Raw genomic sequence first — 14,074 nt, forward strand, 5'->3', positions numbered from 1 at the left:
CTCACTAATCTAGGTTGAAACAGGAACCAATGGTTGGTAGATTCACTCTTATGGGGCTGAGTTTGACAGACCTCCTCCCTCCATGAATTGGTCACATACTGCTTTCACTGACTCATACACATGGGTGGCCTAAATCAAGGGGCACTAGCCAGGCCTGTTCCAATTATGGGACTGGCACTCTCATTATTAGATGTAATTCCACAGGCAGCATGAAGATGTCATCATGCCTACCCCTCATTACAGGCATGGGGCTGTCATCAATAATCAATTTGGAGGCAAGCAGTCCAGTACAGGTCATCAAAAAAGGTCACTCCATAATCCCCATGTGGAAAGGGTCACTGGTTACAGCCAGTTCATATCTGGAACCAGAGCATGTGCTCAGCGTGACACCTCCCTTCCTGGAAAAAGAAATTTTGGGGAGAAATTTCATGTTATACATTATTATAATACAGTCCTCGACAGACAACTGGCGTGAAGGTTGGTCATCCCTTTCATATGGTGCACTTCCACTGAACACTCTTGTAAGAGAAGGGCCCAACAGGTCAGCCTCTGGCTTTTGTTCCTAAATTTGGCCAGGAATATAAGGTGATGATTGGTGTAGACTCTGATTGGGGTGGAGCCAGAACCTACATGCACAGAGAGATGTTGCAGGGCTAGTATGAGTGCAACTAATTCTTTCTTGATGGTAGAGTAGTTCTGTTGGGCCTGATTAAATTACTTACTGTAGCAGCATACTGACATTTCCACACCAGTACAGTTATCTTGCATTGCACCAGCCCCGACACCACTAGCCTCAACAGCTAACTTGAATGGCTTGCCAAAGTCAGGGGCCTGAAGCACAGTAGACCCTCATTAATTCGTACTTCAATAAATCATAATTCGGGATATCTCGTAGAGGCTATCACACACACACACACACACACACACACACACACACACACACACACACACACAAAGTCAAACTCGTAAAAATTTCCATTAATTTGTGGAAACACGAGGTAATGAGGTTAAAGTCACAGTCGTGATGCAAGAGGATCCACATAGTAACATATTTTGGAGAGAATAGTTTGTAGTAACCCGTTTACTCACGGAATAAGTGCGAGTTAGGCTTGTAAACAAACAACTTACTTGTACCCATGCCCCTGCGATGCTCAGTTTGGCACCATCTTTCGTTTGCGATGCATCTCTCTCTGCTTCCTAGTGCTTTTGATTGCATTACATTTTGTTTATTGAGCTAAAAGACCCACATACCCTGCCATCATGTCTTCTGACAGTAGCAAGAGGCCCACTGTACCATACGGGAGGAAGGGCATTAAGGTGGAGAGCCTTACTCTGCAGGAGAAGCTGAAGGTGTTGGCTCGATGCGATGCTGGCGTTTCGACTCGTTCAATTTGTGCTGAGTTTGATATCAAACCCAGCATATTTTAGGTTAAGTGACGTAAGTGATACTGTACTGTAATGGCCTTTACAGTGTATAGTATAGTAATCTAAGTGTGTGTACTCTCAGTGTTCAAAATGTTAAGCATTTTTAAGCGACCCAGAGCCCCCCAATCCACCTCTTCACCCTGCCAAAGGCTTCCTCCAAGCTTGGATACTTCTCTGCAGTACCAAAACAAGGTAAGGTTCTATTAGTTTTAATTTTTTTAATGTACTGTACTGTATAATGTGTTTTTGGAGGGAGTGGAGGGATACCCCGGTAACTCGTAAAAATGCTAACTCGTAGAGGGTTGGAACCCAATTATCACAAGTTAACAAGGGTTTATTGTATAGACTGACTGGACAGACTGCTTCTTACTTAGAAAAGGCATCTTCACACTCTGACTTCCACTCATACTTTACATTCTTTTGCAATAAGTCAGTCAAGGGAACCACAATATCACAGAGATTAAGGACAAATCTCCAGTAGTAACCTGGCATCCCTCCAAATTTCTGTAATTCTCTTTTGTTCTTGAGTTGGGAGAACTGGCTTATGACCTAAATTTTGGCATCAGGGGGCCAGACCTGATCTAATCCGCATGTACTGGACCTAGGCCTTCCCAAACTCACCCTCTGCCACAATAAGAACTTGGCTGGCAGAGGACAGTCTCTGCAATACAGCTTCAAGGCACTCAAGGTATCTTTCCCAGGAGTCACTAAAGATCACATAATCATCAATATGAATTACACATCCCTCAAGACCCCTAGTAACGCTGTTCATCAACCTCTGGAACGTGGCAGGTGCATTTTTCATACCACAGGACATGACCCGCACTTGTAGATACAGTATTGCCACCAACGCAAAGCAAGAGATTTCCTCAGCCCACTCAGTTAGGGGGACTTGCCAGTGCTCTTTTAGCAAGTCAAGCTTGGTGATGAACTGGGCACTGCCAAAATACTATCTATACACTCATCCACCTGAGGAAGAGGATAAGAATCTGACTTGGAGAATGAGTTCACCTTCCCATAGTCAATACAAGACTGGTAGGACCCATTGAGTTTTGGGACCAGTGTGATAGGGGAGCACCACTTGTTCTGGCACAGCACCATTAACCCCTGTCACAGCATGTAGTCCAATTCTGCCTGCCGGATGGACTGCTTGAGAGGGCTGGCATGGTAAGGGGGACTGCTTCACTGGCTGGGAGTCTCCCACATCCATGTCGTGTTTGGCAGCCTCGGTCCACCATGGGGTGTCTGAAAACTTTTGGAAACTTCCCAAGGAGAGTCATGAATGATGCTTGCCATTCTTCTGTCAAATGGGAGAGTTTATTATGCATCGGGGTTGTCTCTCCAGCCAAGAACATCCAGCAGGCCACCCTCATCCTCCTTAGCCTCCACCTCAGATATAACACACGCTGCGCTCAGGAAGTCTGTGCCTTCTCATCGGTGGTACTCTTTCAACATATTCACATGGTACAGTCCGCAACTCTTGCGCCGGCCCGGAGTCCTAACCACATAATTGACTTCCCCTACTCTCATCTCTACAGTGTAAGGGCCTGAAAATCTTGCCTGCAGAGGCTGACCATGGGTTAGGATTAAAACCTGATCTTCTGGGGAAAATGCCATGATTGCTGATGATACAGTATTGTTGAGTGAAGATGAATGGGAGTTGCAAGGTTTGGTGAATGAATTTGGGACAGTGTATAGGAGGAGGAAGCTGAAAGTTAATGTAAACAAAAGTAAATTTATGGTGTTTGAGAGGAATGAAGTCACAGAGTGTGCAGTGAGGTTGGATGGTGAGGATATGGAGAATATGAGTGCATTCAAGTACTTGGGTAGTGTGATGAGTAAGGATGGAACTTTGGGGGATGAAGTACGTGAAAGGGTACAGCAGGGAAGGAAGGTTGTTGGCACACTGAAAGCAGTGATGAGAAATAGGGAGGTGAGTATGGAAGTTAAGAAGTCTCTGCATGATGGTATTGTGATCCCTACCCTGACGTATGGAAGCGAGGCGTGGACCTTGCAAGAGGGGAGCAAGTCAAGAGTGAGAGCAGTGGAAATGAGTTACTTGAGAGGAGCATGTGGAGTGACATGGAGGGACAGGTTGACGAATGAAGAAGTGAAGGAACGTTGTGGGGTAGATGTGGATGTGGTTGAAAAGATTAGGAGAAATACACTGAGGTGGTTTGGACATGTGGAGAGGATGGAAAGTGAAAGACTGACTAAGAGGGTGTATGTGGGTGAGGTGGAGGGAGGGAGAAGGAGGGGTAGACCGAGGATGAGGTGAGTTGGGGGGAGGGGAGTCAAATGGTGGGTGACAGAGTGACTTGGAGGCGTTTTGTCTGCGGCCACCCTTTGCGGGATTAGGGCGTCGGGCTATAGATAGATAGATAGAGAGATCATACCATCTCTTCATCTTCCCCTAGGCCCACTCCAAGTGAGTCCTGGTAACTCCAGCCTACTGCCCAGCTTCTCTTTGAACTGTGTAACATATTCCAATAAATTAACTTGGTCATCAACTTGGACCCACCGATCTTTAAGAAGCTTGATAGGGCCTCTCATTTCATGTCTGAAAATCAACTGGATAGGAAAGTAGCCTAGGGATTCACTTGGGGTTTCCCAGGTGGCAAACAACAGCAAAGGCAGACCCTGGTCCCAATCCTTCTCCTGACTGATAAAGAACTTCTTTATCAGGGATATCAATGTTTGATGGTATCCCTCCAAGGCTCCCTGACTCTGAGGATGGTACGTAGAGGACGTGATCTGGGAGATTCCTAGCTCCTTTAGGGTCTGACAGAACAGTATGGATACAAAATTACTCCCCTGGCCCGACTGGACTTCCTTCGGAATTGGGTAAAGAAATATATCCTTAATCACTGCTTTGGCTGAACTGTTCCTTAACGGGATCGCTTCAGGGTATCTAGTGGCCATGTCCATCACAGTGAATATATATTGGTGTCCTGAGAAAGTCTTAAGCAGAGGCCTGACAATATCAACAAGGACTCCAGTGAATGGGGCCTCAAACTCCAGGAGAGGAATCAAGGGGACTGCAGCAACAGAACTACCACCCTTACTCACCAGCTGACAGGTGTGACAGGACCGGCAGTACTGGGAGACATCTCAGTGGATTCCCAGCCAGTAAAAATGTTGCCAGATGTGGGACAGCGTCTTCCTCACATCTAAGTGCCCTGTTATGGAAGACTTATGAGCAAGGGACAAAATATTCTGACTACACCCCCTGGGGACATCTACTTGGTGAACAAACTCCTACTCATGATCATGAAGTACATTAGGGGGTCTCCAGAGATGCAATGATATGCCACTTGCTGAGAGGTACTAACACTTGGGCTGCTCGACGTCCCACTCTCCCTCATTCACGGCTGACTCAGTTAGAGCAGAAATCTCCGGATCCAATCTCTCTAAACTAATCAGTCCTCCATCAACATCACTAGGCATGTTATCTGCCTAAGAGTCAGTCAACCTAGCAAAGAAAGTATCTCCAAGGAAACATCATCCAGGATTACAGTATCGGGTACAACACTAGGGTGACTAACACCATCACTCTCAAATTCAACCTCATGGTCGGACTTTGCTGCCATGGACCTTGTCACAGCACAGGCAGGGAAAGTTTTGAACACCTTAGCTCCTGACTTTGGGGGTTCCGCGGCTCACAGGGAACGGCAATCTCATCCTCCCCCCAAGTTGTTACCCAAGAGGAAAGTGACCCCTTCCAAATGTAGCTGGTCTTCAACACCCACAAGCACTGTTCCTGTAACTAAGTCTGACTGAAGCTTCACTTCAACTAGGGGAAAAGAAATACAATTAGCAATACGCTGCAAAAGCATGAGCTCATGGGAATCAGCTATCTATCTATCTATTGCCAGACGCCTCAATCCCGTTTGGGGTGGCCACAAACAAATCGCCTCCAAGTCACCCTGTCCCCCGCCATTTCACTCCCCTGCTCCCAACTCACACCCCCCTCTCTCATATACCTCTCCACCCCATCTCTCCATCTCATCCTCGGCCTCCCCCTCCCTCTTTCCCCCTCCACCTCACTCACATACACTCTCTTCGTCAGTCTTTGACCCTCCATCCTCTCCACATGGCCAAACCACCTCAGTGTGTTCCTCATAACGCTTCCTATCACATCCACATCAACACCACAATGCTCCTTTATATCCTCATTCGTCAGCCTGTCTCTCCATGTGACTCCACAGGCTCCTCTTAAATAACTCATTTCCATGGCTCTCACTCTTGACTTGTGTCCTTCCAACAACGTCCAAGCTTCACTTCCGTACGTTAGAGTTGGTATCACAATACTGTCGTGTAGTAACTTTTTCACTTCCATGCTCACTTCCCTGTTTCTTATCACTGCTTTCAAAGAACCAGCAACCTTTCTTCCCTGCTGTACCCTTTCAAGCACTTCACCCTCCAAACCTCCATCCTTACTCATCACACTACCCAAGTACTTAAACGTACTCACATTTTCCAATTCCTCACCATCCAACCTCGCTGTACATTCACTGACTTCACCTCTCTCAAAGACTATCACTTTACTCTTCCCTACATTCACCTTTACATTCAGCTACATCTATTAAACCCCCTAACATAAGAGACTGTGAAACACCAGTATCTCAAAGAATAGTGACTTCCTTGCAATGCCCATCAGCTGAAACAAATCCTTTAGAAATAAAGTTATCAAACGCAGCATCTGGGATGGAGTCAGATCATTCAAAGCTTGGGAGGGGACATCCTCAAAGGATCTCATTATCATGGTTAACTGAGGGTCACACCACCACCTCAGAGGCCCCACTACAAATGGACGACTGCTGGACGAGTAACTTGCAACTGTTAACACCAATGACTGCACACTCCCCACCGGTGTCCCGAAAACCCTGAGAATTCACAAATGCAATGGGCTTCTGCTTGAGCCCATGCCCAATCTTTTTCCAGCAAAACTCCTCAGCATGACCCTTCCTATTGCAACTGTTACAAAATCGGGTCTCTTTTCCTGACCTCTTATCTACACTGTCCACCAAAACTTTAGGGGCTCTGCTAGACTCTGGGGAGGAAGACTTCTCCGAGTCACTAAGAATCACTTTATCATTACAAGAAGAAGGTTTCACAAATTGCTCTGCTCTCCGTCCTCTTACAATCAATGGGAGTTTACACTCAAAACAATTGACCACCGTAAAATTGTCAGCCAACACAGCAGCTTCAGCAAGGGTGTCCACTCCTTTCTCAATCAGGTGGGTGGCTACATCCCTACAAACACTACTGAGGAAGCTTTCCAAGATGATAAGTTCCCTCAACTCAGGGACGCTATTGACTTTCTTCGAGTGAAGCCATTGATCTAATAAGTCTGCATGTGTCCTAGCAGACTCCACACGTGTCTGGTCCCTCCGCTTGCTCGCAGTGCTAAATTTAATCCAGTAAGCCTCTGGTACAAGCTTGAATGCCTTAAGTATTGAATTTTTACCTTTGTCATAATCGGCACACTGATCAGTGGTTAACGCAATATCCTCCTGTGCTTTTCTTTTTAATACGCTGTCATAATATTGACCAGGAACCCTTCGGCCAGGAGGGATGATCCACCACCGTTTCATCCATCCATCATCCAATTCTATGTTGTCCCATGAACAGCGTAGAAGCCTGGGGCTAGGCAATTTGGTCCTGACATTTATGATGAGAGTGACCAGCCTCACTCATCCCCGAGTGGAATTACACGAGCAATAACCCCAACCACCCCTTGGATAGAAAACTGCACTGGTTCAATCCGATTGGAGTGCCATAATTACCCACTAAACCACCAGATGCCATAATTTGGTTATATGGTTACCACCCAGCATAGTAAATGAACATGTGAAAATATTTAGTGACATCCTGCTCACTAAAAGGGGGAATATGCTTGTTATCTTTTGCCACATCAAACACCTCATCATTCAAAACACAAGTACGAGGAGAACTACTGAACTGTTTAAGGCAAAACTCATGATTCATTTCCATCTGTTTCATTTGGAGGTGTAATTCCAACTCTCTATTTAATTTTGGCTAATTCAAGTCTTGTTTTATCACCAACACTGGGAAGTGGTGGCTCTCCCAGAGAACTACTGTGAGCAAAGGTCTCTCAATCTAAAGGCTCAGAGTCAACATTTAACCCATCCTGTCTGGGTGACATGTACAGAATACTGGTCCTCCTGGGGCCGTCCGGGGGTCATGTATACTGTACGTGATCTAGTAATTCACGCAATTGTTTGAATATTCAGCTGATTATTTCCACCACCCGCACCTGCTGGCAACCCTCCCACATGCATCCCGGTCACACTCCAGTTGCCTGCCTACCTCCTTGATGGATAGACCTTCGCAAATCCATATTCCTGTGTCCGGACCCTTGGCTGACATCCCGCGCCCACTGACTTCAACACCAATGAAGTCCAAAGGCTCTCGGAGGAAAGGCCTAAGTGATGGTACAATAGGGAGGGAGTTATATATACCATTATTGCCGACTGTGAGTGGGGAAAGTGATTCCTCCTCTGAGGAAACAGATATGGCAATGCTGAGTATGGAAAAATACACATCAGAGGAGGAGAGTGACCGTGAATTCGCCACTGTGCGGCAATATTTTCCCTCTGCATGATCATCAGCCTTTTCTGATGATGAAAGGTCAGATATAGTTGATGATCTTGCAGAGGGAGATATATGCACAGTGGAGAAAGTGGCGGGGGAAGCAGAGAGTGAAGGAAGGGAGGAGAAAACACCGCAGGCTGAGCCGCCGGGCACGAGAGTGGCGCAGGGTGGAAATTTCCACCCATACACCATCTTCACCACCTTCACCCACACGACCTGCATCACTTTATTCATCACCACGTGCCTCACCACACCGGCCTGCATCACTACAGGCCTCACCACGTGCCTCACCACACTGGCCTGCATCACAACAGGCCTCACCATGCCGACCTGCCTCACAACGCTGGCCTGCATCACTTCAGGACTCACCAAGTGCCTCACCACACCAGCCTGCATCACTACAGGCCTCATCACACTGGCCTGCATCACTACAGGCCTCACCACGCCGGCCTGCATCACTACAGGCTTCACCACACCGGCCTGCATCACTACAGGCCTCATCACACCAGTCTGCATCACTACAGGCCTCACCATGCCAGCCTGCCTCACCATGTGCCACTTCACCACAACCTGGCTCATCAGGTTATGTTGGTGCAGGTGCACGCCGCCAGGCACGTGCCCGCTGATGCCTTTCACCAGTGCCATCACCACCATGATCACCCTCACCAGCATCATCACCTGCCTCATCTAGTGGTGAGTCAGCAGAAACGTCACCACACTGCCATGCTAGGGGCCATGGTAGGGCACAGGGCAGGCTACGTGCCCGGCAGACTTGACAGGAGCCGAGGACAGGTAGGTTAGAAACCTTTGTGTGGGAGGCAGGGACGGGATTTCAGCCTAAAGTACCTGTGTTTGACGACACAAAAGCAGGTGTGCAGCCAGAATTTCCCTGCAACAGAGCTTCTTCTGCAGTGGACTTGTTCTGGTGCCGACATCATTTCCACATTGGAATTGTCTCTTGCTACAATACACATTGTGTTTATTCATATTTAGTGAAAATGTGTTGTAGTGTTGAGATGAAGATCCAAATGCCACTTCAGTATAAGCGTGGTGTGGGAATAAGATGAGCGCCAGACCTGCGAAAGTCAGCACTTTTCGACGTACACATGAAGGTAAGGGAAGGCGATAGAAGAATATGAATTGTATACACTAATGTAATTAATACTACTTTATTGAGGTGTATAATGTGCATGGTAGAGTTGTAACTTACTTCTACTCATGTAAATCCCATTTGTCTGTGGAAGATTGCGCCTCTAATAACTGCTGAGTTCAGGCCACTCCCAGTGGGGAGGCCAGCCAGCTGTAGGAGATTACTTTCAGCTCTCGTAAAGGAGAGACGTACTGCTCTGAACTCTCTCTTGTCGCAGTTGTATCTTTCTGTGGTAAATAAAGAGAGATACAAACACAATCTGCTCCAGTTTCTGTCACCTGCACATGCCACTGTTCCTCTAATACAGGATCTACACCGATTCCTGCCATCTGTTGCAGAGAGAGGCTCGGGAGTCCAGCTGGGAATTAGTGACTTCCAACCAGCAGGAACAATACATAAATTGATGCCCTGCTTGAAACTTAGTGGAGTCACGTCTAAGCTGATACACATTGGTGGTCAGCTGTGGGGTTCCAACCAGAGGATACAGACTTCTTCTTTGCTTTTTTTCACAACAGCAGTGATGGAGTTCACTGTGAAAGAAGTGAACAGTTTCAGTGATTTTTGCTGCAATTGGGCTGAGACCTTGCACCTGAGAGAGAGTGCGCGAAAATGAAGGAATGGACTGCAACGAGTGTTAGCGAAATGTATGTTTGGCTAGCATTGACATTGTTGATGCCTCAAGTTAGAAAACATAATACAGTATACATGATTATTGGCTCGTGGACGATATTGCTGCAACACCAGTATTCAGTAAGTATATGCCACATGACCGATATCTTGACATCCTGAGGGACTTACTTTTTCCATGAATGTGGGCCCAAATCCAAACAATAGGCTCTGAAAAATTTGCTCGATTCTGGAGATGATGAAGGAAAAATTTTGATCTTTTTTCGGGGACATTTCAGAAGGTTGTTATCGTAGAGTTGCTTGTTTTGTTCAGGGGACGTCTTGCCTTCATTCAGTACATTCCATCAAAGAGGCATCGTTTCAGAGTAAGGTTCTTTGTATTGTGTGACTGCACGACTGGGTACATGCTTGATTTCACTATGTATACAGCAAGTGATGCAGTGTTGTCGAAGGACGATCCCCACAGTCTCTCTGGCTCTGTTGTCAAGAAACTAATGGACAGGTACTTCAGTGGCAACCATATCCTTTACAATGATAATTATTACACGGCACCAGGTCTTGCAAAGTACCTGCAAGAACACCAAATTGGATTGTGTGGCATTGTCCATGCAAAGAGGAAGCACTGGCCATCCTTTCCCAAAGGCACCATGAAGAGGGAGTGCAGGACCTTGCAATCAGGTAAACTCCTGGCAATTCACTGGCATGATAAGAGAAAGGTGAATGTCCTCTCCATGGTCCACGAAGGTAAGCTGACTGATCGATAGAAGAACGAGGCAGCCAGTCTTCAAGCCTGATGCTGTTATTGACTATAACGTGAACATGCGACTCGTCAATAAATCAGATATACAGATCAGCACAATTGACTGTCTGAGGAGGTGTTGCAAGTGGTATAAGAAAGCATTCCTACATGTGCTGGACATCTGTGTAGTGAATGCCTTCATTCTGTACAAGGATGTAACACAGACCAGCACATCCCTTCGACAGTTAAAGATGGATGTAATTTTCGGCCTTCTGGAGAGGTATGCACAGGTAAATCCTTCCGTGAAATGGAGGCACAGTGTACAGCAACTGCCTGGCTGCCTGCAGTGCAGGGACTACCTCGGCAGCCATTTCATGGAAATGCTACCTCACACACCTGCAGACAAGGAAGCCTTCCGGAGCTGCTACGTTTGCGCCAATTCATCGTGCAGACCACAGCAATGCCGTATGATGAGGTGGTGGTGTGCTGAATGTGAGGTTGCACTGTGTACTGGCTGTTTCTTTGATTTCCATACAAAGACCGAGTGGTAGGAGTCTGGGTATTATGAATAAGTTGGTTTTATACATACCGGTATTTTTTTTTTTTTAACAGAAAATATGATTTCACTGCTCTGCGTATATTTATGTGAATAAAGGAGGCAGAAAGTATGTTTCATGATAAACTCGTAGCCTTACTTTATTTGGAAAACATTTGTTTATACATATTTCTTATGATGAAAAAGTATAACTCAGAGGAAAGGGAAAGTCATAGTGGTAATTATTTCCGTTTGTGAGCAGTACGTAAATGACTATCGGTACTTGGTTCACATTCTTTTTTTTTTTTGTAGTAGTGCTTGTAGTGGTAGTAGTAGTGGTAGCATGTGTTGTAGGTGTGGTAGTAATAGTAGCAATGTGGTTGTTGTAATAATAGTAGTTGTGGTGGTGGTAGTAGTACCTGTAGTTGTGGTAGTTGTCGTAGTGGTAGTTGTACTTGTACTTCTAGTTGTAACTGTATTATTTCTAGTAGTTGCAATACCCAGACTTCTACTCGCTCATCAATGTCAGAATCGAGCAACAATCCTGGCCAAACATACATTTCCGTATGTGTGTGTGTGTGTGTGTGTGTGTGTGAGTTCAAGGTTGCTGCTACTGTGACCGGCCTTCATTCACACAGTACGACCGATTATGGAAAAATACTCACGGAAACAGCGTTTGTGGTGGATTTTGTCTCCTGGAAGTGTCATCGAAGTGATATCAGTGTGGTGGGTTAACCACTAAACCACAGGGTTGTTTTGGCTTGACTTGCGTGTCCCACGGGCATATTCACGCTCCAACAGACTCTCTAAAAATATTTGCCTAAAATCAGTTATTAGTCCTAGAATATTAAAATTACATATGCATATGGCACATACCTTCAGCTTTCTCCTGGGATGTTTGCTGAGCCTTTGTCGAGTACCGTAGAACTTGTGGAGACCTCTAAAGTTGGGTAACAAAGTCTCCACTTTACACTTCCCAACAACCCGTAATATGATTACCACAGCCTGGTATTATCACTAGAAACACTCTTCTATGATTTTCAAATAGTTTGGAATCCATACTCCAAAAAAAAAATCACTGTGAAAGCAATGAAAATTACAAGTGCATATGACCTTCTCACTTGCGCTCGTTCACCGCTGGTGTTCTGGCATTTTATTATTCATAAAAACACTCACACTTTATATTTCTATTATATAACACTTATATATACCTGCAGTCTTTATCCATAAGTTTCCTTCAGTGATAGTAGTTTATTGTCACTGCAGGCATTCAAGTTCTCTTTCAGTAAAATACGTAGCATTCACTTTCTCGTCCTGTATACTAGTGTTAAGAGCGAATCTGTCACTTTCACTTCCAGTTTCATAATTCATAGTATTCATACATGCTAGAGTGAAACTTTCACTTTCATTACTCCTAGTATATATACTCGTATTATTATATTACTACTCATTTACATTTCTATTTACATTCTCTATTTTATTTACATTATTTACATTCTCTATTTTATTTACATTATTTACATTTCTATTTTATTTACACTGTTATGCACTGTCACTTGCAGTAACTTATAAAACTATTTTCCACTGTTTACTTATATTTACATTCATTGCTTTCACTTGCTGTTTACACATTATTTACATTTCCACTTGCACTGTTTTACTCACCAGAAAGATCATAGTCACTGTCCATCATTTTCATTGATAAATTAGCCAGTTCACGTTCCACAGCAGTCACTTAGCCCTTTACCCCTTTCCACACGAGGTATAGTAGGGATAGATGTCACAGGGCCCTTTGCATAGGGCAAAAAAGCGGCGGAATGGGACAGGCACGAATCCAACGTGGTTTCACCTTGAAAGACGACAGTAAACTGAATACTGTCGTGGCCTATGGGAAATGCAATGCTGCCAATGTCAGCATGGTGACAGCTACTAATATATACGCTATGAAATGATTGGCAGGAAATCTAGACAATACATAATAAATTAGGTAGTTCCAGGTGAATGTAAATACTGTATCACTTAGCCTTCTCCCTTCCTTTCTTATATATACAGTATTTTTATTACGAGAATAGATTATACGGCATATTTCAAGGGGAAATAAACAGCGAAAATTAGCGAACGAGTGCACGTGAGGTGTTGTCAGGTGATAATTAGCCAATTCCAGGTGTATGGCACTATCACTTACCTTATTTCTATTTTGCATATATCATTTGGTATAAGAATAGGGCATAGGGCTTATTTCAATGGATGAAATAAGTGGAAAATTCCGGGGAAGATTTACTTAGTGCAGCACGGCTGAGCAGGCGAAAAGAGAGGGTAATGGAGAGGAGGTAGGGAGGGGAGTCAAGAATGGGGAGAAATGACTAAATTGTCAACAATGGATGGGAATACAGATGAGATTAGGCGTGCTGACTAGTGCTGGACATTGGCAGTACTGATAGATCATACAAGCCACCATTTGAAAGCCCGGGCGAATTCAAAATAACACAGAATCACAAAAGTGACACCCCGCGGTATGATCCCTTGCTCCCATGCGTCATGAAAGTGATGCCCCGCGGTTAAGGGGTTAATGTAAGCCTTTGTTGTGTCATCGAACCTCTGCCACGCATACGGACACCGGCAAAAAAAACACCTGAAATTGCCCTCATGCCCCACTCACTCACTCTCCCTATCTGCACTTCACTGACCATCTGATGCCATCAGCTTGAAGTCTAAGGATTGGTGAGCAATATGAGACCCTACAGTCACTGCAAATTGAGTTAGGATCTCCCCCCACAAGGTATTAAACACAGAAATCATAGTATATCATGATGTTTGTTCATGAAATGCCATTCATTAATATGAAATCATGTTTGCCTTGTTTTTCAGGACCTGCTGGATGCATTTTGGCATGGAATCACTTAGATCTCTAAAGTAATCTGAGGACATTTCTTTGCACCAAACATCTGTCAGTTCAGTCTTGAGGTTGTCCAGATTGGGT

General features: G+C 45.1%; 1 protein-coding gene across 5 annotated transcripts in view; it reads right to left on the bottom strand.

Moving 5' to 3' along the window:
* The window catches only part of LOC145393499 (serine/threonine-protein phosphatase 2A activator-like), a 273,368-nt gene that overhangs the window by 30,195 nt on the left and 229,099 nt on the right, over positions 1–14,074 (bottom strand). The gene's annotated exons all lie outside the window — the stretch shown is intronic.

Source organism: Coenobita brevimanus, chromosome 24 (assembly GCF_032717465.1).
Source record: "Coenobita brevimanus isolate Jiangsu-jjx chromosome 24, ASM3271746v2, whole genome shotgun sequence".
NCBI classification, from domain to species: domain Eukaryota; kingdom Metazoa; phylum Arthropoda; class Malacostraca; order Decapoda; family Coenobitidae; genus Coenobita; species Coenobita brevimanus.